Genomic DNA, 24,838 nt, shown 5'->3' on the forward strand with positions numbered 1-24,838 from the left:
TGGAGGACCGAGGGATGGAGGCCAGAGGGATGGATACCAGGGGCCCAGTGCCAGCCCCTAGAGGATCTATACGTAGTGGAATCCAGGGCCCCACCCCAATTAACACTGGGGCAGTTGGCCCCCAAGGAGCTAGGCAGGTCCCAGTCATGCAGGGAATAGGCATGCAAGGAGTAAGCATGCAGGGTGGAAGCCAGCCCAGTGGTTTTAGTCCTGGGCAGAACCAAGTCACACCACAGAACCATGAGAAGGCTGCTTTGATCATGCAGATCTTTCAACTGACTGCAGATCTGATTGCCATTTTGCCTCCTGAGCAAAGGCAGAGTATCCTAATCTTAAAGGAACAAATACAGAAATCCAGTGGAGCACCTTGAAAGCACGTTTAAGGTAGTAAATATCCACCATCACTGCTTTCTATACATTTTGGAGATTCCTGTACACTACCACCCTTGTTTTTTTTTGTTCATCAGGTAAAAACGATTCCAGTTTTCAAAAATACCTCTCAACAGTTCTGGAAGTTAATTCCATAATATTGTTGAAGTGTTGAAAAAAGGTGACTTTTGCATCCTAACCCTTGAATGACTCAAATTTATAAGGTGGAGGACTCCCATCACCTTCTCTCAGAACAGAATCAGTTCCTTTTGTTGTTTTAATTTGTATATTTTCTGTGACTTGAAATAAACTTTGAACACAATTTTAGTACCCTGCAAAAAAAAAAAGATACATCATTGATTTTCCAATTCATAGACATTTTACCTCTATGTATTTTGGACTTTAATTTTTTTCTCAGTACTGTTTCAATTTTATATAGAAATTTTGCATGTTTTCTTAACAATTTTTTTTTCCCTGTACTGGGGATTGAACTCGGGTCCTTGTGCTTGCTGGGCAGGCGGTGGAACCACTGAGCTAAATCCCTGGCCCTCTTAACAGAATTTTTAAAGAAAATAACTACTTTGCTTTTTTAAAAATAAATTTTATTTTATACCATTTCCTCTCTCTCTCTCTTTTCTTTGGTACCGGGGATCAAACTCAGGACCTTGTGCTTGCCAGGCAGGTGCTCTGCTGCTGAGCTAAATCCCCGGCTATTTTGTTTTTATGAGACAGGGTCTCGCTGTGTAATTTCAGGCTGGCCTTGAACTCACTGTGTAGCCCAGGGTGGCCTCAAACTCGAGGTGATCCTCCTGAGTGCTGGGATTACAGGTGTGTACTATATTTATAGTTATTTACTTTTTCATATTGTCATTTCTAAAATTAAGGCAAGCCTTAAAATTGATGACATCTTCCAATCACTTCTGCCCATGTGGTAATCATGAAGTTTTAGGAACATTTAACCAGTTTATTTTACTTATTTTTCTTTCATTTTTAACCCAATTCATTTGTGATCTGAAATCAAAATAGTGTTTAAGCCAGATGTGGTGGTGCACACCTGTGATCCCAGCACTCTGGGAGGCTGGGGAAGGATTGTAAGTTCCAGCCCTGCCTAAGCAACTTAGTGATTTGGCAAACAAAACGAAGGATTGATAGAAGGAAACGGAGATGGAGCTTTTGCAAATGGAATGGGTCTAAGAAATGGAGGGTGGAGGAGGGGGGAATGGAAGGGGAAGTAAAAAGATTGAAGATCATGTACATATACTAAGTACCCACAGTGAATGTAAACACATGTCATAAACGTGAACTAAAAATAATAGCAATAATAATTAAAACAGGGAAAAGGGATCTAGAAGCAGGGAAGTGGGTGGGGAGGAGAAAGGGAATAAAAACGGATTGAGCTGTATTATGTACGTGTACCCACTGTCTGAGATGAATGTAAACTTCATGTTTTGCAGACTGTACTAATAAAATGAAATTTAAAGGGAGGGCATCTATCTCTATGGTGGCCCTGGGTCTATAAATTCTGTGTAATCCCAAATGTCTTTTCAGAAGTTGATTCTAAAGTTTACATGAAAGAAACAAAGTGAAATTTTTCATAAAAATTATGAAAGTCAGTGTTCATGTAAAGGGGATTAGTGTTATCAAGCACTCAAAGTTTATGTTAAAATAGCCAAGAGCATCAGAGTAAACAGGTCATCATTAAAACAGTTGAGGGCTGGGGATTTAGCTCAGTGGTGCTGCCACTGGCTTGCAACTGCAAGATCCTGAGTTCGATCCCTAGTACCAAAAGAACAAAACAGAGTTGAGACTACTAAAGTAGTCTCATTTGTAGAAATACTTGATTTGATAAAGATGAAAACAGTGAATTCTTCAGTAAATAACTGGGTCAACTGAGTAGCCATTTGGGAAAAAAGAGCTTGGTTGCTATCTCACTTTTTTTTTTTTTTTTTGGTACCCCGGATCAAACTTGGGACCTTGTGCTTGCGAAGCAGGTGGCGGAACCACTGAGCTAAATCGCCAGCCCTGAAAATTTTTTTTTTTGTTACTGGGGATCAAACTCAGGCCCTTGCACTTTGGAGGCAGGCATCAGAACCACTGAGCAAAATCCCCAGCTAAGCTTTTTTATTATATCATGTTGGCCAGGTTAAAAAGTTTGACTTTACTGTCAGGTAAAGTACAGTATAGAGAAATAGCTAATTCCCTGAATTAATGATAGAATTCTAAATCCTATGGGAAGAACTTTGATAATATCTGTTAAAGTTATTAATGCATACACCTCAAGAATAGTATGGATAAAAAAAAAAAAAAAGAATAGTATGGGTTAGGGCCAGAGATTTAGGTCAGTGGCGCCACGCCTGCCTCCCAAGCACTAAGTCCTGAGTTCAGTCCCCGCTTCCACACACACAAAAATAGTATAGATTAATTATTTATTTACACACTGGTATGTCCTCAAGCAAGAAGAGTGAAAGAATTAAAATTTGCATAATGTATGTCAGCCTAACAAACATAATGTTGAAACACCCATGCACAAAAATGTAAGTTTAAAAACAGACAAAATTAACATGTGGTGTCAGCGGTCAGGGCGGTGTTACACATTTGAGGAGCTCACTGAATAGGGTACAAGGAAGGGCTTTGGGGGCATGTCATCTGTTTCCTTGTGTAGACTGCTGGTTACTTGGTGTGGTTACACTGGGAAAATTTATCAAGCTACAGAGTTAGGGTTTGTGTACTTTTCTTGAACATATGCTGTACAGGGACTGGTTCCAAGCTCCCGTGACTTTGGATGGTCAAGCCCCTCATAAAATGGCACAGTATTTGGATATTACTTGCACAATCCTCCTGTATACTATAAATTGTCTCTAGATGACTTATATTTAATACAGTGCAAATGCTGTGTGAGTAGTTGTCACAGTGTGTTGTTCAGGGAATAACGGTGTGTATATGTTCAGTACAGTCTTTAAAAAAATATTTTCGGGCCAGGGATTTAGCTCAGTGATTCTGCTGCCTGCCTCGCAAGTGCAAGGACTCGAGTTCGATCCCTGGCACCAAAAAAGAAAAAATTTTCTGTGTTTGGTTTAATCTGCATATGTAGAATTTGCCAATACAGAAGGCCGGGGATTTAGCTCAGTGGTTCTGGTGCCTGCCTTGCAAGTGAAAGGTCCTGAGATCTATCCCCAGTACCAAAAAAAAAAAAAAATAGTGTGCGTACATGCAGTAACACATAGAATGCACATACCATTTTAGTCCATTCTAGCCATATCACATGCATGCACTCACAAACATACATGTAGGGGTTAAATGGTATGAAGACATTGAATACTGTGTTTGTAATTATAAAAATTGGGACAAAGTCTAATTACCCATCAGTAGAGAACTAGGAAAATAATCAGTGAATTAGTCATACAGTGAATTAGTAGCAGGAATTTTATGTAAACTAATTTACAAAAGTCTGTGGGGATTTAGCTCAGTGGTTCTGCCGCCTATCTCACAAGTGCAAGGACCGGGGTTCGATCCCCGGTACCCCCCCCCCCCCAAAAGTCTCCAGCTGGAAGTAGTGGCACATGCCTATAATCCCAGCACTTGGGAGGCAGAGGCAGAGGCAGAGGCAGGAGAATCGGCCCTGAGTTTGAGGCTGGTCTGGGTTACGTACATAGTGAGTTCAGGCCATCCTGAACTACATAGCGAGACCTTGTCTTGACCCCTCCCCCAAAGTCTCTATGATACACTACCAAACTGCATGAATAATATAGGTAGTGGTATCCTACTGTTCATGTGTGGCTTTCTATGTGTATATAAGCATGCATAAACAGTACATCAGGAAGGATAGAGGAATGTTAACACTGGCTTTCTGACAAGTGGGGATGAGGGGTTAGAGGACAGAATTGGGAAATGCTTTTCTCTGTACAATATTTTGTGACATTAACTTAAATATAATTGTGGAAAAATGCACACAACTGTTGTAAACATTTTTGAGTATACAGTTCAGTAATGTTAAGTGTAATCACATTATTATGGCATCCAGTCTCCAGAGCTCTTAATGGGGATGATGCCATTAAGCGACTCCCCATTCCTCCCACTGGAGGTCGCCGTTCGACTTGATCTGTGATTGGACTACTCTATGTACTTGATAGAGGTGGACTTGTACAGTAATTGTATTTTCATAACTGGTTTATTTCACATAGCACAGTGTCCTCAGGATTCATCCATATTATTTTGTGACTTTTGAATTCTGTATTTTGTTAATTTATTTGATTGATTGATTGGGTATTGCTATGTAGTTTAGGCTGCCCTGAACCATCACTGTGTAGCCCAGGTTGGCCTCAAACTTGTGATCCTCCACCCTCAAGCTCCCAAGTGCTGGGATTATGAGCATGTGCCACCACACTGGACATTACCTATTTTTAAAAGAAATTAACATAAAAAGCATAACTGTCATTAAGAGCTGGTTAATTGCATGGTAAAAAGTTGACATCTCCGGCGCCTACCTTGCAAGGGCAAGGTCCCGAGTTCGATCTCCGGTACCAAAAAAAAAAAAAGTTGACAGCTGGTGTGGATTATTCAGTTTAACCAATATTAAGCTGGGTTATAATGCCAATTTTGGTGGTGAAACCCCTCTATGTCAAAGTGCCATTTGAAGCCTGATTTCACTACATATTTCTCCTTTTATCAACAATAGGTGCCAACTAAAAATGCAAGCTCCAGTCCCCAGCCTCTTGACCTTTTCAGTAGTTTTCCCCATAGGCTTATTAATCCTCCTTTGGCCCTGTGTTCAGTATCTGGCTCCTACCCCCCCCCCCCATTCTGTGCCAGAGGTATTGCTTCCTCTGTGTAGATTTTTCCTGCATCTCTGATCTGAAAGAAAAGTAGGTTTTTATTCTACTACCTTTTCACTGCTGCGTTGAGATCATTATTCTCGAGCCCTCTGCAGTAATCTTGTTTCCTGTCAATGGAAACTCATCATTTCCAGCAGGATCTGTGACTGGCTGTGGGAACAGTGGAGCAAGTAGAAGTGCTGAAGTTTAGAGACGGACTGTGCCCCATTAATTAGAGCAGAGGGGACAGGCAGGCTCTAGATGGAGGGGATGTGACTTGTTTTTCAAAATGCCATTTTGACATAATGGCCTGCAAAAACACCTGGAGCTGGGGGCCAGAAATGTGGACTTAAAAAAAATAACTTCTCATTATTAACCCTCCCTCCTGTATTAAGAAAAAGTGTAAAGAAAATATCCACAAAACATAATTCTTCTTCTTTTTTTTTTTTTTGGTACCAGGACTCAAACTCGGGATCTTGTGCTTGCACGGCAGGCACCGGAACCACTGAGCTAATTCCCCAGCCCCCAACCTAATTGTTCTTAACATTGTAATTGAATGAACTTTGGTTATGAGTAAAAATACAAGTCACATTTTTTTTTATTAAATTTATATATTAATTGGTACATTTTAGGTATACATTTACATTTATCATTGGGTGTTTGTACCTGAACACGATGTATCTTAGTTCTTATTTTTTCCTCCATTAACTATGCGCCCTTCATCCCACTGCCCTTCCCTATTTACATAGTCTTTGTTTCCATTTTTTTTTTTTCTTTCTCATAATATTTCCTTTCCCTTCTTCCCTTTCCCCTTCCCCTCCCGCTACCCCTACCCCTTTGGACCTTTTCCTATTTCAAATTATCAGTTATTCATTTAATCATTTTCATCTTTATTTACACTTTCAGTTTCTCACACTAGAGATACTATTCAGTATTTACACATGCGTGTCCTATTTATTTCACTTAAGAGTATGGCCTCAATATGCATCCATTTAGCTGTAAATGACTCTAGTTTCTCGTTCTTTATGGCTGAGTAGTACTCCATTTTATAAAAAACCCACATCTTCTTTATCCAGTTTCCAGTTGATGGGCACTTGGGCTGTTTCCAAACTTTAGCTATTGCAAACTTTTCCACTATAAACATAGGTGCACATATATTCCTGTGGTACGATTCTTTTAATTCTTTGGGGAAGATACCCAACAGGGGAACAGCTGGGTCAAATGGGACCTGTAGTCCTAGTTCTTTGAGGTATCTCCATAAGGATTTCCACAGTGGTTGCACCAGTCTGCACTCCCACCAACAATGGAGAAGGGTTCCTTTCTCTCCACACCCCTGCCAGCATTTGTTATTGGTTGATTTCTTGATAGCAGCCATTCTTTGTGGGGTGAGGTAGAATCTCAGTGTTGTTTTCATCTGCATCTCTCGAATGACCAGTGATGTTGAACATTTTTTCATATGCTTATTTGATATGTCTACTTCTTTGTCTGAGAAGTGTCTGTTCATTTCAGGTGCCCATTTTTGAATTGGGTCTTTGAATTTGGGGGTCTGATTTTTTTCAATTCTTTATATATTCTCGATAGTAGACCTTTGTCTGAGGCACAGCTGCTAAAAATTTCTTCCCATATTGTAGGTTATCTCTTAGCTCTGTTGGTAGTTTCTCTTGAAATGCAGAAGCTTTTTAATAAGCTGAGATCCCAGTTGTTGATTCTTTGTGTTAGCTCCCATGCTACTGAAGATTTGTTCATAAAGTCTTTTCCTATGCCAATGTCATTGAGAGTTCTACCTAACTTATCTTCCAGCAAGTTTACTGTTTCTATCTTGATATTTAGCTCTTTAATCCACATCGATCTTAGTTTAGTGCACGGTGATAGGTATGGGTCTAGTTTTAATCTTTGGCAGGTTGAAATCCAGTTTTTCCAACACCATTTACTGACCAGGCTATCTTTTCTCCAATGAGGGTGGTTGGCTCCTTTGTCAAAGATGAGATGGCTGAGTATGTCTGGAGTTGTTTCTGCATCTTCTAATCTATTCCACTGATCTTCGGGTCTGTTTCTTTGCTAGTACCATGCTGTTTTTATCACAGTAGCTTTGTAGTATAGTTTCAAGATGGGGATTGTGATACCCCCAGCCATGTCTTTGTTGCCTAGAATTGCTTTTGCTATTCTAGGTTTCTTCTGCTTCCAAATGAATTTTTGGATTGTTTTCTCTAGTTCTGTGAAGTATATTGATGGAATTTCAATTGGTATTGCATTAAATCTATATAGTAGTTTTGGAAGTATGGCCATTTTCACTATATTGATTCTTCCTACCCAGGAACAAGGGATATCTTTCCATTTTCTTATATCCTCTTCGATCTCCTTCTTCAGAGTGCTGTAGTTTTCAACGTAGAGGTCTTTTGCTTCCTTTGTTAGGTTGATTCCTAGCTATTTCATTTTTTAAGATGCTATTGTAAAAATAATTATTTCCCGCATTTCTCTCTCAATGGGTCTGCTACTTGCGTCTATGAAGGCTATTGTTTTTTTGAGTGTTGACCTTATATCCAGCTACTCTACTGAATCTGTCAATCAGGTCTAGAAGGCTTTTTTTTTTTTTTTTTTTTTTTGGTACTGGGGATCGAACTCGGGTCCTTCTGCTTGCACAGCAGGCATTGAAACCACTGAGCTAAATCCCCGGCCCAGGTCTAGAAGGCTTTTGACCGAGTTTTTTGGGTCTTCTATGTAAAGTATGATGTCATCAGCAAATAATGACGGTTTCACTTCTTCTTTTCCTATCTTAATTCCTTTTATTTCTTTCTCTTGTCTAATTGCTATGGCTAATGTTTCCAGAACAATATTGAACATGAATGGTGATAGTGGGCATCCTTGTCTTGTTCCTGATTTTAGCATGAAAGTTTTCAGTTTTTGACAATTTAGTTTGATGTTGGCTGTTGGTTTTTCATAGATAGCCTTAATCAGGTTGAGATAAAGACCTTCTATTCCAATTTTCTGTAGCGTTTTTATCATGAATGGGTGCTGGATTTTGTCAAATGCCTTTTCTGCATCTATTGAGATGATCATATGGTTTTTGTCCTTGACCCTGTTAATATAGTGTTTTACATTTATTGATTTATGGATGTTGAACCATCCTTGCATCCCTGGGATAAATCCAACTTGGTCAGGGTGTATGATCTTCTTGATGACCCTCTGTATTTTGTTTGCCAGTATCTTGTTGAGGATTTTTGCATCTATGTTCATCAGGGAGATTGGCCTGTAGTTCTATTTTTGGGTTGAGTCTTTCCCTGGTTTTGGAATCAAAGTAGCACTTGCTTCCAGGAAAGAATTTGGAAGCCTTGCTTCCCTTTCAATTTCCTTGATGAGTTTAAAGACTAATGGCAGTAGTTCTTCTTTAAATGTCTTGTAGAATTCAGCAGTGAACCCATCAGGACCTGGGCTTTTCTTTGTTGGTAAATTTTTTATTACATTTTCAATTTCACTCATTGTTATTGGGGTGTTTAGAATTTCTATATCTTCTTCATTTAACTTTGGCAGTTCATATGTATCTAGGAATCTGGCCATTTCTTCTATGTTTTCCATTTTATTAAGAGTTACAAGTTCTCAAAGTAGGTATTGATGATCCTCTGAATTTCTGCTGGATCTGTTGTGGCTTCACCTTTTTCATTCTTAATTGCATGGATTTGAGCCTTTCCTTTTTTTGATAAAGTTGGCTAAAGGTTTATTGATTTTATTTATTCTTTCAAAAAACCAGCTGTTCGATTCATTGATTTTTTTGTATCGTTCTCTTAGTCTCCATTGCATTGATTTCTGCTCGGATCTTTATAATTTCCTCTCTTGTAACGAGCTTTGGGTTTGTTATGCTCTTCTTTTTCTAGGAGCTTGAGGTTCTGCATTAGGTTATTTAACTGAGTTCTCTCTCTTGTCCTAATATGGGCATTCACTGCTATGAATTTCCTGTGTAGAACTGCTTTCATTGTGTCCCACAGATTCCTGTATGTTGTACTGGCATTATCATTTACTTGTAGAAACTGTCTAATTTCTTCTTTAATTTCCTCTGTGACCCATTGGTTGTTCAGGAGGGTGTTATTCAATTTCCATGTGTTTTGCAGTTTCTTATGTTATTGATCTCCAATTTTATTGCACTATGTTCTGATAATATACGGGGGATAACTTCAGTTATTTTACATTTACTTAGATTTGCCCTATGAGCTAGCATGTTATCTATTTTGGAGAATGACCCGAGTGCAGCTGAAAAGAATGTGTATTCTGATTTTGTGGGGTGGAACACTCTGTAAACATCTGTTAAGTCCATTTGTTCAATAGCTTGGTTCAGTTCTAGAATTTCATTGTTAATTTTTTTCCTAGATGATTGGTCTATTTGTGATAGAGGGGTGTTGAGGTCCCCCACTACAATTACGTTATTGTTTATTTGGTTTTTCATATCCATTAATATTTGTTTTGTATTGTTGGGGGCATTCGTATTTGGTGTATAACTATTTAGGATTGTCATCTCTTCCTCTTGGGTTGTTCCCTTCAAAGGATGTAGTGACCATCTTTGTCTCTCTTAATTAGTTTTGGTTTGAAATCTACTTTGTCTGCTAATAAGATTGTTAGCCCTGCTTTTTTCTGGGTTCCTGTTGCGTGGAGAACTGTTTTCCATCCTTTTACTTTCAGTCTATGAATTTCCTTTTGAGTTAGGTGTGTTTCTTGTATACAGCATATTTCTGGGTTTTGCTTCTTAATCCATTCTGTCAGTTTATTTCTTTTGATTGGTGAATTGAGGCCATTAACATAAATAGTTATAATTGAGAGATATTGACTCATTCTTGCCATGATGTTTTATTGTTGTTGGCTCTTTTATTTCTTATTTTTCCCCCTTTCCCTTTAGTGCTGTATCTTGCATGGTGTCTTCTCTCTGTTGGCCCTCATGGAGTTGTGACCTTTATTGTTTTTTTCTAGGATATTGCATAAAATTGTTTGGAATGCTGGTTTGGTGTTCATGAAATTTCTCAGGTGTTCTTTGTCGTGAAAGTATCTAATTTCCCCATCAATTTTGAAAGATAATTTTGCTGGATACAACAGTCTAGGTTAGAAGTTATTTTCTTTTAAGGCTTGAAATACTTACTCCAGGCTGTCCTTGATTTGAGGGTTTGTGTTGAGAAATCTGCCGTGATTCTGATGGGCTTTCCTTTGTAGGTGATTTGTTTCTTTTCTCTAACTGCCTGTAGAAGTTTGTTCTTCTGTTGGGATTCTGGGATCTTGACTATTATATGTCTAGGTGTAGATTTTTTTTGGTCGTGGCTGGGTGGAGTTCTATATGCCTCACTTATCTGTGTGTCCAATTCTCCACCTCTGTCTGGGAAGTTTTCTACTATTACTTCTGTGAACAGTTTTTTTATGTCAATTGTACTTTCTCCTGTTTTTTCGTGGACTCCTCTCAGTCTTATGTTATTCTTCTTTGCATCATCTAGCAGCTGTTGGATTGATTTCTCTTGGTCCCTTACTGTCTTTAAGAATTCTCTGTTTTCATGGTCCTTAACCGCAATCCTGTCTTCTATATCTGATATTCTGTCTTCAGATTCTCTTAGTCTGCTCTGCATGCTTTCAGTGGAGTTTTTAATCTCCTGAATATCTGTTTGAATCTGTTTCATGGATTCCATTTCTTTCTTTTGTTGGGCGATCATGGTTTCCATTTCTTATGCTGGGCATTCCTGGCTTCCAGCATGTTTCTGAGCTCATCTATTTTCTTATCTGTTTCTGCTCTAGAGCCTCTAATCATGTCTTTCGCTCTACTCACTGTCTCTGTATTCATCTGGGAGATTATTTCTGCTTTGAATTTTTCTAGAGCCTCATGCATCTGCTTTGTTACTTCCTGTGCTATCAGTTCAGGGTGTCCAGGTGGTTGATTATCAGACTTTTCCACCTCATTTCCCCCAGAATTTCCTTTTTGTGGCATGGACGCCTGCGTTTGTGCCTTGCTTAAATGTTTTCTCATTTTTGTTTTTGGTACTGTCCTTGGTTTAATTCCTGAGTTGATATTTCAGAACTGCTTAATGCAGGTATCTTTGTTGCTTGTGTTTAAAACCCTTGTGGTATGATTGCTTTTCAGAGGTGTCTTCCAGATATGGCTTGTGTTTAGGTTTTGAGGCTCTAATGACTCTGAGGCTATTTTATTTTCCGTATACCGGGAAGGAAAACTGATTATATCAATCACAACATGTTAGGCCAAATGATACAATCAGCAATACCATAGCATCAAGCGCAGCTTGGAAAATGACAATTTGTGGTAGTTATTAATCTATCACATTTAACTATGTGAAGTATAATCCCCTGTGCCTCTGTAGTGTGGGACCAGGTAGCAGAAGAGCCGGAAGGTGGAGGTGGGGGTGGGCGTGGAACTGGGCCTTGTAGGCGCGCGAGCTGCTAAGCAGAGCGCCCAATGGAGGCGGGGCTCCAAGCCGCTCCTGGGACCTCACCGTGGCGTGGGCAGGAACCGGGATGCAGCCGAGGAGCTTCACGCTGCGCGACGGCCGCACATTTAAAAATGTAGCAGATTACATTTTGTAGGTTGTGTTCCCTGCACCTATATTCTATTCATGAATGAAGAATTCCAAGGCGAGTCTCATATAATATTAATTATTATCAGAGGTGTAGGAGAATTATGAGAATTTAGTGTCAAATCAAGAGTAGAGGGCTGGGGATTTGGTTCAGTGGTTCTGCTGCCTGCCTCGCAAGCACAAGGACCCGAGTTCGATCCCCAGTGCCAAAAAAAAAAAAAAAAAAAAGTGGAGCAGGGCCCGGGATTTAGCTCAGTGGTTCCGCTGCCTGCCTCACAAGTGCAAGGTCCCAAGTTCAATCTCAGGTACCAAAAAAAATGAGTGGAGCAAATTCCAACAGAAAATGAGTAAAAACATTTTAGATGTTATACAGACAGTTGGATAAAGACTAGGGCAAATCCTGTAGATGTGAAATTGAAGAACTACTAATTGACTTATAATACTTACTCTGTCCAGCAGTGATGCAGCAACAAGTGCTAGATCTACCTTGCTGCCTTGAGAAAGAAGAAAACTAGACAGTGTCTGAAATAGCAATTTACAGATACGGGGTTACAGGCACATCGGACTGTGATCACCAGAACAAAGGACACATGCTGAGCTCTGGCTGCCCCAGTTTATGATGGGGTAGTCTGCAGGCCACAGAATAGGTATGGGGAACTGAAACAAGCTGGTGGTCTCGCTGAGCTGAGGATCCAGAGGGAGGGGTTTTTTGGGGAGTAGAGGTAGAGACATCTCTAATTTGGGAGTGGATTACCTGAGAGGAGGGAGATAGGTGCACAGAGAGAGCTCCAGAGGTGTGCAGAGGGGTCTCCTCGAGCCTGGTTGAGCCCCGATCTGCACATGCACAAGACAAAACCACTGGAGGCTGGAGGAGGAACCCGATGGAAAGCAGAGGACTAAATGATTCCTGGAACTCATGCAGCTGGAAATAGTGTCCCTCTAGCCAGAAAAGGAAAAAAAATACACACACACTATGTACAGGGCAGCAAAGTGGTATTGCCCTGTAACACAGCTAAAGTAGCCCTAAATTAAAGGCTGCTGCACTCAACCTAACAGTGCAAAATCAAGTCTTGAAGTCTTGGAGGAGCCCTATGGTTACAAGGTACTTTACATTGTGTCAGAACAGAGTCTAACACTACTTAAAGGAATACGGCAAAACCCAGCACCCAAGATGTAAAACTCAATTTGTCATTCAATACAAAACTGCCAGGCATACAAAGAACTAGGAAAATGTGACTTGAAAGCAAGAGGAAAATGAGTCAGAAATGATAGATGATAGAATTAAAGCCATTAAAACATGTTCTTTTTGTTCAAGAAGTAGAAGAAATGCTTATTTTAACAAGGAGAGAAATGGAAGATGTAATATAAGAAATATTGGGGCTGGGGATTTGGCTCAGTGGTTTTTGCCACCTGCCTTGCAAGCGCAAGGACCCAAGTTTGATCCCCGGTACCAAAAAAAGAAAAAAAAAAATTAAGAAATATCTTGTAGAACTGGAAGTGCGATGAAAAGTAGACTGATGGGTTAACAGTGGATGAGGCACTACATGCAAATTGGTAAACTTGAAGACAGTGATGGAAATTCCAAAATATGACAGAAAGAAAAATAGCCAAAATAATAGAGGATCAGTGATTACAACAGAGGCAATAGTTAGGGACAAGAACAATCTAATATATATTTGAAGTCCCAGAAAAGAGTGGGAGAAGAGGATAGAAAACTTTTTTTTTGGTACTGGGGATTGAACTTGGGACCTTGTGCTTGTGAGACAGGCAGCAGAACCACTGAGGTAAATCCCTGGCCCTACAAAAAACTTAAAGTAACGACAAGAAATTTTCAAAGTTCAATGAAAACTACAAACACAGATTCAAGAAGCTCAGCAGATTTCAGGAATAAACATAAAAGAAGCCACAAGTCACAGTACAGTGGTACCTCTGTTTACAAACTTAATTCTTTCCACAATTCTGGTTGCAGAATTTTTTCCTCGATTCTGGCTGCAACAACAGTGGCATCATAGTCAAACATATGTACAGAGTACATAGTCTGATGCACGTTCACCATAACAAAGGTAAGAAGGATAGACACCAAAAATTTAGCAAATCAAAAGAAATAGACATTGTCAAGGTGTAGTTTTTTAAAAACCCATTTTTCACACAGCAAAATACCCCCTTTTTTTGAGACAGTCTCACTATGTAGTTCAGGCTGGCCTTGAACTCACTATGTAGCCCAGGCTGGGCTCACTGCCTCAGGCTCCCAAGTGCTGGGATTACAGGCATGCACCACCAGGCCTGGGGAAAAATACCTTTTAGAAGTGAGGGGGAAATAAAGATTTTAAACAAATGCTGAGAATACTTATTACCAGCAGACTTGCACAAAAAGGAATGTTAAAGAAGTAACTTAGAAGGAGAATGATTTAAAATGGAAATTTGGATCTTCACAAAGGATTGAAAAGTTCTAGACATGTCAACTTCAGGAGTAACACATTTTTCTTATTTTTTAATCCTTTAAGGGATGCTTGCCTTGAGAGTGCTTGCTGACAGGTACAGGATTTCTTTTTGGGGTAATGAACATGTATTTGGGATTAATGGTGATGGCTGCTCAATAACATGGAAGATGGGAGGGAAGATACAGAAATCATTGTCCTCTTTGTCTATCTTTAGCTGTCTATTGGTGTACTATAGAAGACTGAAAAGTTAAAGAAATGTGAAGTCTAGACCACCACAAAAACAGGTATAGCAAATAGTGGAGGTAAATTGGATCTTACAGAGCATTCAGTTAATCCAAAAGAATACATGGAATGAGGGGAAAGGAAGAAAGCACAGGCAGGACAAACACCAGACAGCAAGATGGTACATTTTAGCACAGCCCTATAAGTGAATGTAAATGCTATTCAATCAAATTTTTTTCTTTTGGAGATGGTATCTTGCTATATTGCCCAGGCTGGTTTCAAACTTGTGGGCTGAAGCGATCCACATCAGCCTCCCAAGTAGCTGGGACTATGTAGTGCCTGTGTTTAAACTTTCTTTTACCGTCAGGTTAAAAAAAAAATTGTACAGAACATAAAAATAATCTCTCTTCTTACTGTCATTAACATTTTAATGTATATCCTTCTACTTGATTTTTGTCTATGCATATGTGTATATATATATGTATGTACTTGTATATAGGTATACAGATAGATGTGCATACACATAAGTATGTGCTGTTTCAAGAAACAAAATTAGGATCATGCTCTTTGTTTCCCTTATCTTTGAATCATGAACATTTGGACATGTAATGAAATACTTGTGCTGGGCTTGGTAGCATAATTCCAACACTCTGGGAGGCTGAGGCAGGAGGATTGCAAGTTTGAACTCAGTGAGACCTTGTCTCAAAGTAAATAAAAGGCCAAGGATGTAGCTCAGTGCAAAGGCCCTGGGTTTACTTTCTAATCTTGTAAAAAACAATAAAACAGATAAACTCGTAAATGGCTTTTAGTGTCTATAGTTTCCATTGAATAGCCAAATTGTAATTTGATTCATCCTAATGGCTTGCCATATAAGTTTTTTTGTAATTTTCCATTTTAAATAAAGCTCTGATGTATATTTATGTGTATATTTACATCATTGAGTGTTTTTAGGCTATATTGCTAGAAGTGGACTCGGCAGTTTTTTGTTTTGGGGGGGTTTTTGGTACCAGGGATTGAACTAGGGACCTTGCGCTTGCAAGGCAGGTGGCAGAACCACTGAACTAAATCCCCGGCCCAGTTTGTTTGTTTTTGAGACAGGGTCTCACTCTGTAGTCCAGGCTGGCCTTGAACTCACTATGGAGCCCAGGCCAGCCTCGAACTCACAGTGATCCTCCTTCCTCAGCCTCCCAAGTGCTGGGATTACAGGCATGCACCACCACACCTGTCTTGGACTTGGCAACTTTATTGTAGTAAAGTACATTTAATAATGTATGTTTCCACTGTGCGTACATAAGAGTGTCTATATATGTCAGCTTTTTAAAATTGCCAGTCAGATTTTTAAAAAAATTGTAGATAACTGGTTTTTCCCCTCTGCTACTTACTGGATACTTTCTTAATCTTTGAAGTTAGAAATTTCTGAGAATCTTTGTCTACTACATGTGGCTAAAGCACAAAATATATACATATGTTTGTCTCCAGTCCTCCCTCCTTCCCTTCTTCATCAGCATGGTTTTCTTCATTCATTTTTTTCTGTTGTTACTTGAGCTCCATGTTTTGTAGAACGTGCACTTTTGGAGACCATGTTCCATGTCTGCCTTGTTCACTGTTGCACCCTCAGAGCATGGCTAGATGTATACTAGATGCCAAAAAATTTGTCGAAAGAACACAGGTCATGTCTTTTTCTTTCTGAAACTCCTCTTATTGGCAAGGTTGATCTGAGCTTCCTTACATTTTTGTCCTTTCCTCTTACTAATCTATTTCATTCTATTGATTAGAGTTATGGGAGAGCTCATTTTTTAATGTCACTAATTTTTGTTTGGTATTGTTTCATCTGTTATTTCTGCTTCTATTGCTGTTTTAAGTTTGGCACATTATGTTTTTCATCATTTTTTGGTTTTGAGATGCAGTTTCACTATGTTACCCAGGCTGGTCTTGAACTCATGGGCTCAAGTGATTTTCCTACCTCAGCCTCCTGAGAAGCTGGGACCATAGGCACATGGCGCCATGCCCAGCTTGAAAATCTTTTCATCTCTAAAATCTTTCCTCATCTTAGATTACTAAGTTCAAGATGATTTACATATGTGGAAATCTATAATTTAAAACATGAAGTATTGTCCATTTTACTACTTTTCCACAGTTGATTCTAGTTTTTTAAATTCATTCATGTATTTTATTTATTTATTTATTTTTGGTACTAGGGATCGAACTTGGGTCCTTGTGCTTGCGCCAGCAGGTGGCGAAACCACTGAGCTAAATCCCCGGCCCCATGTATTTATTTTGGTGATCCTGGGCATTAAACTCAGCTTTGTACATGCTAGGCAAGTGCGCTACCACTAAATCACTAAATTATACCTGCAGCCCCCCTGTTCCAGTTACGTATGAGGCTTAGACTTTTATAACCCTCTTCAGCTCTGGCATATTTAAAATTCAGTAATTAGTTTGTTTTAAACAACACTTGAACAGGGCCAGGGATTTAGCTCAGTGGTTTTGCCGCCTGCTGCGCAAGTGCAAGGACCCTAGTTTGATCCCTGGTACCACAAAAAAAAGAAAAAAACCCACTTGAACAAGAAATAAGAGGGAGTGTCCATTTGTTTCATTAGCAGTCTTATTCCCTTATTTCAGTCACTTTGACGCACAATTAAACCATGGCATCACAGCCAGGCGTGGTGGCACACACCTGTAATCCCCGCACTTGGAAGGCTGAGGCAGGAGGACCACCGAGAGTTCGAGGCCAGCCTGAATTACAAATTGAGACCCTGTCTCAAAAAACCAAAACAATGGGCTGGAGAGTTAGCTCACTGGCACCAGGCCTGTCTCACAAGTGCAAGGTCCTTAGTTCGATCCTCAGTACCAGAAAACAAAACAACGCAAAACAAAAATGTGGCATCACAAGATCTGCAGTAGTACATATAAAGCTAGGCTTAAAGGTTTTTATTTGCAGAGATTCTTGTGTGGGAGTATTCTGTAGACAGTATTGGCTTCCTGATATCTCGAGGCCCTAGAGGGTGGAGAACTGAATCAGGGGGAAAAAAAGGAAGTAATCAAGCATAGCTTACAAACTGTCCACTTTTGAGAGGACCACAAATCAGAGTGTGAAAGAACTCGAATCCTTTCCTTAGTTGCCCTTCAGAATTTGTCCCTGGAGACTCAGATAAATGAGAGTCCCTCTTCTCGAGTCCAGTCAAGCGCCAGACACAGATGGCAGGAGCAGAGCAAGAGCAAGGAAGCACTGGTGACAATGGTGGCCGTGAGTGGTGAGGGGGTGGGGCACACAGCTCACAGCCTGCACTTGCAACTGAGAGGGACCACCAGAGGTTTTACACGGAATGGAAATTTGAAGTATAATTTGGGGTTATAGGAGATTTTAACCTAGGAGTAAAAAGAAAAAATTTCAGAGGAATGCTTAAGTGCGGGTTGGAAACCTTGAATTTGTATTGATACCAAGTATGGGGTGGAGGAGAGAAAAATGAAACGAATGTATTTGTCCAAAATAGGTGATTTGAAGGAAAATGAAACTAAGAAAATGCCTTATAATTGGCCTCAGTTTGGGTATATGACTGCCTGAGGCCTCATTATTTTTCACATGTAATGTAAAATTAATCATTAAGTAAGTAAAAGTGGAAGTTTTCAGTTTCTTTCCTCATACCTGAAAACTGATCATGGCAGCAGTATTTCTGGTGGCTTCCGGCATCCTCTTTCTGGTCACTAGCTTGAGAGAGCCACATAGACTTGCCTTCCTTTTCCAGAACAACCTTCAGTAGATATCCTGGTATTCAGTTTTGATTACTGGCAATATATGCCACTGTAAATACTGTTTTGGTTTAGTCATGGAGAAAAAGTTCTAATATTTTCATTACTATTAACTGGACTAATCCAAAGATTTCTCAGCCAGGTGTTTAATTATTTTTCAAGTTTGAATTTACTTGAATTTCAGGGAGTCCTCAGATTACAATCAGAACATTATGTTATTCCGGAAGACAAAATTTTTGTTCAGCCTATTAACCTAAGATGAATTTTTTAAAAAAGAGAATCTTCCTTCACTGGTCATGCCCCACCCCTGAGAAAAGTTTCAGTTGACAGAACACCTGATTAAATATGAAGATGTGCTCTAGTCCCAAGTTTTATTACTTACTGTGAAAACAAGCAAGCAACGTTAGATCTGTTAATTCTGGTAATTAGAGGCTACAACTACTCTGTGTGAAAATACTAACATTTGATATTTTATTCCTCAAATTTCTACATATTAAAAGTTGAAATTTACTTCAAATATTAGAATCTTAATAAGGATTTAACTCAGGATTTAGCTGTATTTCATCTGTTGATACAAACTAAAGATAAATGTAGGTACTTAAGGCCACCCCAGTTTTCTCAAACTATGGAAAAGGCAGGGTTTTAAAAATTGCTAATCCATTGTAGACTGATATATTTGTAAAATATTAAAAATATCCACCACCTGTCTCGCAAGCACAAGGACCTGAGTTCGATCCCTGGTACCAAAAAAATGAAAGCAAAATATTAAAAATAAATAGACGGGCCAGGGATTCAGCTCAGTGGCACCACACCTGCTTTGCAAGCGCAAGGTCCTGAATTCGATCCCCGCTACCCCCTCCCCCGAAAAAGACATGCAGTATATAAGTTCATGTAGTTTAATCAACTGACAAGTTACATTTTTTTATTTTGGGGGGTACTGGGGATTGAACTCAGGGCCTTGAGCTAAATCCCCGCCCCGACAAGTTACATTTTAATAATATCAATACAACAGTATGAAGAATTATAAATTGTGCATGTATGGTCATATTATTGTGATAATGGTCATATTTATATGACCATAATAGTCATAATTATTGTGATTGTACTTGAATAAAAAGTTAGGAAAGAGGGGCAGGGGATTTAGCTCAGTGGTTCCTCTGCCTGCCCCACGAGCGCAAGGACCTGAGTTTGATCCCAGGTACCAAAAAAAAAAGTTAGGAAAGAACAATTCTTTGTATTAAACACCCAACATGTACTTTGGACAAATACTATTCCATCAGTATTTAAAGTCTTGGGCCTGGGATGTAACTCAGTGGCGCCACACCTGCCTGACAAGGGCAAGGTCCTTAAGTTTGATCCCCAGTACCAAAATAATAGTCTTTAATGTGACAAATGAGCTAGCCTCTTAATTTATCTAGGTTGGACTGAATGCAGCACTCGTCTCAGTTGACAGTTGTGTTAGCTACATTTCTCTCATTGCTGAGGCAAAATACCTGACAGTCAAAATTGAAGGTGAAGGGGTTTATTTGGCTCACAGTTTGTAGAGGTTTCAGTCCATAGTCGGCTGGCTCCAAGGCAGGGATGCCAAACAGGCATCGAAGAGGACACTAGCAAAGGCAACAAGCACTTCACCATATCTTTCTGCCCCTTTTATCTCTTCCAAACTATGGGAGTTAGGGTGGTGCCAGGCCACTCACTCACGTGTAGTGGTTTAGTAATCACACACCCGTAACCCAGCAGCACACGTTTCAGATTCAACTACTTCTGACAGAATGAAGCTTTGGGGGGACATCCAGGCCCAAACCATAGCAATAGATAGCCACACTTTACACTGATTTAATAACATTTATAAGTGGAAAAACCATTATTACTGAGTTATATTGATGGGGAAGGAAGAAAGTCTTAAAAACCATTTCATCTAACTCAGGTTTTCATGTTTTACAAAATAAACCAAATGATGCCATAGTCTCAAATGTATCTTTTTCAGCAGTAGCCAATTCGAGCAGTTTATTCTGTGATTAATTTTAGATGAAAGGAATGGATTTGAGTCTATTCAATTTCCTTTATGTGGCTATCATTTAGTTGGAAAGTTAAATTTAAAATTTTTCTATTACTTTTTTTTTTTTTTGGTACCGAGGATCGAACTCAGGTCCTTGCGCCTGCACAGCAGGCTGTCTATTACATTTTAAAGATATATTGTGTTAACTTGTAGAAACTCTTAACTTGAAGCTTCTTTTGTTTTCACCTTTCAATTTTGTCTGCCATTGAAAAGCATGTTGCATTGTTTTCCTTGTAAGGAACTATTGAGATTTTAAAAAGTACTGAAGATATTAAGCAAATTGTTTGCCCAGTTCACATCTTTTAAAAGTTAAAAACTTGTGTGTGTGTGGTACTGGGGATTGAAGCCAAGGCCTTCTCACTGAGCTACATCTCCAACTTTTAAAAAATTTTTTTTATTTTGAAAGACGGTCTTGGTAAATTGCTCAGTAGCTCAGTGAGCTCAAACTTTCAGTCAGTCCTCCTGCCTCAGTCCCCCAGGGTGCAGGAATCACAGGAGTGTGCCACCACGCCCGGCCAAAACCTTTAGTTACTCAAATTTCCCCTGTAATTCAAATTTCCACTCAGCAGCTACTTTTTAACTTTAATTCATTAATATATTACACTTATATAAAATATCCTTTTTACTAGCACATAATAAGAATAATTGCTAATGTTTTAGGACTTTTCATGATTTTTATTTTGACACTAAACACTCTTATTAAGTTCAAATGACTTTTTTTATATCAAAATCTTGTCAGTGTAAACAGCAGTGTGTAATTTTTCTCTTCAGTACAAGCTCCATAAGCTGGAGAGTCACCCCTTACTGTTTTCTTGATTTGCAGCTGTGCCATGAGAACATTCTTTTCCGCAGAACTCCAGAGTGCTTTTGTTGCTAATGTCCTTCACAGTTTTACCTGGTTCAGAGCTGCTTCTCTTAGCTATAAAACTGAACAAGAGCGACACCTGTGCTCTTGGGGACAGTGAAAAACCACTTAGTAAACTTTGTTTGGTAAATGGGTCTCTTCTATCCTCAGTTTCTAAGTATGGCAAGCTGTGCTGTCATTGGAAAGTGCACACTTACCCAGTATTTTCAAGAACACAGTTTGATAATCAAAGTTAGCGTTTTCATTTTAGAAATCCGAAGTGTTCCAATAGGAAGCCTTTAAAACAAGTATTTGTGAATGAAATGCTGATCATCTACCTTTTTTTTTTTGGTGCTGGGGATCAAACTCCAGTCCTTGTGCTTGCAAGGCAGGCAGCGGAACCACTGAGCTAAATCCCCAGCCCTTTAGCTTTTTAAGTTAGTACTCTTTCAAAGAATTTGTGTTTTGAGCTTATTTCTGTACATTTTAATCTGTATATATCCCTTCAACTTTTGTGATTTTCACGCTCCCTTAACCAGTACTGATGTGTTTCTGCAGTTAACACTCTCCATCAGTCCCAGCTTCCCCCGACCTCAGGACGTGAGGGCTCCCTCTTTGGTCTTCATCTCTCACAGATCACTTCCCCCATCCTCACTTAGTTGGTTCTCTGGTGTGCTGCATTCAGGCAGTGCATCCTTTCCACTAGAAACATGTTGAGAAATGTACTGAAGCTTGTTTGCCCATGTGTGTTTGACTTCTTTAGTTTAGTGTTAAATTATAAATTAAAAACCAGGCTTAAGCATAAAATGTTGGAAGATTAACTTGTTAATAAAAATGAATGAATCTGTGTTACTGTCTCAGATGTCTATATACTTTTAGGTAGTTGACCAAAAAACTGTAAGACATCACATGTAACTATTCTACTACGGGAGCCGGGGATATAGCTCAGTGATTCCGCCACCTGCCTTGCAAGCACAAGGTCCCGAGTTCGATCTCCGGTACAAAAAAAAAAAGATAATACTTTATTCTACTGTGCCTGAAAGCTATATGCATTCACCACGTGAGTTTGACAAGACCTGGGTCCCTCAGTACTCTGTGTATCAAGACAAATCCACTGACCATGTGCTTGGATGGCATGGCAGTGGCAAGCTTGAATGTTTCCCACAGGCTTGTTTTCAATCCCTGAACTGATCTCATCCTGAATTCATAACAGATATTCACAGGGCAGCATTGCTATGTGGTCTGTAGTTTGAAGGCAGTACACTAGATGATTGTATCATCCCCAAGGAAGTTGTAAGTTTTAGGTGCATAATATTTAAGACTAGGTACTGTGATGGCGAATCTTTTAGAGATGATGCCCAGACTGCAAGCCAAAATCCACTTATTTGTCACAAAGTGCCAACACTGCAATTAAACCTGAATATTAAGGTTTTAGGGGGCGTTTTTTTGGTACCGGGGATTGAACTTGGGTCCTTGCGCTTACGCAGCAGGCGGGGAAACCACTGAGATAAGTCCCTGGCCCCAGTGTTGTTTTTCTTCTAAACTAAAACCTTAGCAGGCCTGGACTTTAGCTCAGTGGTTTCGCCGCCTATTGCAAAAGCGCAAGGACCCAAGTTCAGTACCCCCGTACCAAAACAAAAAAAGAAAAACAACATGCATGCCGTAGGTTTGGCACCACTGCTATAGAAGATAGTTCCAGCTGGGATTGTGGCCCAAGCCTGTAATCCCAACACTTGAGCTGAGGTAGGAGGATCGACACAAGTTCCAGCCCAGCCCTGCACTACAGAGTGAGTTCAAGGCCGGCCTGAACTACATATCAAGATCCTGTCAAATAAATAAATAAATAAGGCGATAGTTCCATTGCACACACCACCCCCCCCCGCCCCTTACCGGGGATCGAACTTGGGACCTTGCGCTTTCAAGGCAGGTGCTGGGACCATTGAGCTAAATCCCCAGCCCTCCATTGCATTTTTTTTAAGGATTTATTTGGTACCTGTATCATACAAGGCACACTAACAGTATTGACGTATAATTCCATAAGATAATAGCCAGGTAAAAACTCTTGCTTTACTAAAAACAATAAGATATGCTACAACTCTAGTTATTATTGCACTTTAGTACTTTTTTTTTTTTTTGATACTGGGGATTGAACTCAGGACTTTGTGCTTTTGAGGAAGGCACAGTGCCACTGAGCTAAATCCCCAGCCCACAATAGTACTTTCTTGAAGCAATCTGTAGACATCTGTTTTCACAGGAAATTAAAAACATTTAAAATTATGAAATATTTATGAGGTGTGAATTTACAAATGTAACATTAATGATGGGAGAGCTATGTTGTTTCTTTTCTAGGAGGCTGGCAAGAATGGTATATTGCATGGTAAAATTTGCGGCTTATTCCAGTGCTTACAGCCAGTACATTTCAGTGCTCAGATATTCTCCAGTTTCTGAACTGGCTTTGATTGATGCAGTGGATCGCTGGCAATAACCTCATGAAGGTTTTGCATGTGGAGTCTGCACCCATGAAGCCCCATGTGGCAAGCCAGCTGGAGGCTACTGGAAGCTTCTGCTTACTGGCAGCATGAATAGGTTTGCTACCTTTTGCACCCTTTGAAACTGGGCACATAAGACCCTCTGTCTAAGCACCTGCTCCATCAGTGCTTCGAGGAACCTCCCCATCACTATGGACCAGTACTTTAGTAAGATGTAATAAAAGTATATTACTATAAAAGTGAATTTAAAAAACAAAAATATAAGCTGCATTTTTATTAATAGATTATTATATAAAAGTAGTATAACAACAAAGTAGTATGACAACAAAAGTAGTATAGTAAGTATAACAACATAGGAGAATTTTTATTTTCCATTTCATTGTTTTGTTTTGTTTTGGTACCAGGGATCGAACTCGGGTCCTTGCACTTGTGCAGCAGGCAGCAAAACCACTGAGCTAAATCCCCGGCCCTATTTTCCATTTCTTTACATATCTCATCACAGACCAGTTACAAGCAGTTGAAGGATCAGTACCAGCCCACAGACCAGATTTGAGTAGCCCTGTGGTAGATACTTCTCCTGATAAGCCAGTCTGGAGATGTTGGCCAGATTGGGTATCTCAGATAGCTGGTGACTGTGGCAAAACCTAAGAGTGTTATATGGGATCACTGTTTACAGAGTTCCTAAATGTGTCTGTAAGAGTCCATCTTGGCTGCTGCTAACTGGGAAAACTTAAATTTGGATGGAACATAGAGCATATCCTCTATTTTGGTAGTGCAAAATTTGGTTCAGATATGGTTCGAGTTTATTCTCCCAAGGGTTCCTGTGTTGGAGGCTTCCAGTGTGGGATCTTGGGATGCATGGTGGACTGTTAGGAGGTGGGGCCTAGAGCGAGGTCTGTCAGCCAGTGGTGTCCTGTCCTTGGGAGGGATCAGGATAGTGAGACTGAGGTACTGCTCACGAGAGCGAGCTGTCAGATGAGCAAGTCTGACCATGTATCACCCTCTGGCTTCCTCTCTGGCCTTGTGATTTCTGTCTCTTGTCTGCCATTAGGACCTCACCAGAACCTGAATCAGTCTTGGATTTTAGTCTCCAAACTGAGCTAAATAAACCTTTTCGTAAGTACCAGCTTCAAGAATTATATTACAGTAATGAAAATAGACTAAGGCAGGCAGTGAATCTTAGAGAGGTTGCTTAGGTGAGTCTTTGGAAAATTACTAGTTCCTTTCTAGAACTGTTGCACATAGGTATATTGTTACATGCCTGTAATCCCAGCCCTCTGGGAGGCTGAGGCAGGAGGATTG

General features: G+C 39.8%; 1 protein-coding gene and 1 pseudogene across 3 annotated transcripts in view; both read left to right on the forward strand.

The window, feature by feature from the left end:
• Window positions 1-24,838, forward strand: part of Vkorc1l1 (vitamin K epoxide reductase complex subunit 1L1) — a 66,945-nt gene that overhangs the window by 19,199 nt on the left and 22,908 nt on the right. The gene's annotated exons all lie outside the window — the stretch shown is intronic.
• LOC147822626 (cleavage stimulation factor subunit 2 pseudogene) overlaps window positions 1-24,838 on the forward strand; it is a 58,018-nt pseudogene that overhangs the window by 18,667 nt on the left and 14,513 nt on the right. The window contains exon 1 of the transcript XR_015445264.1: window positions 1-24,838. This exon is cut by the window's left edge and continues 18,667 nt beyond it; it is cut by the window's right edge and continues 14,513 nt beyond it. The product of XR_015445264.1 is annotated as a cleavage stimulation factor subunit 2 pseudogene (transcript).

Source organism: Heterocephalus glaber, unplaced genomic scaffold, assembly GCF_053883595.1.
Source record: "Heterocephalus glaber isolate CG9 unplaced genomic scaffold, H.glaber_assembly_v1.0 deba00001610, whole genome shotgun sequence".
NCBI classification, from domain to species: domain Eukaryota; kingdom Metazoa; phylum Chordata; class Mammalia; order Rodentia; family Bathyergidae; genus Heterocephalus; species Heterocephalus glaber.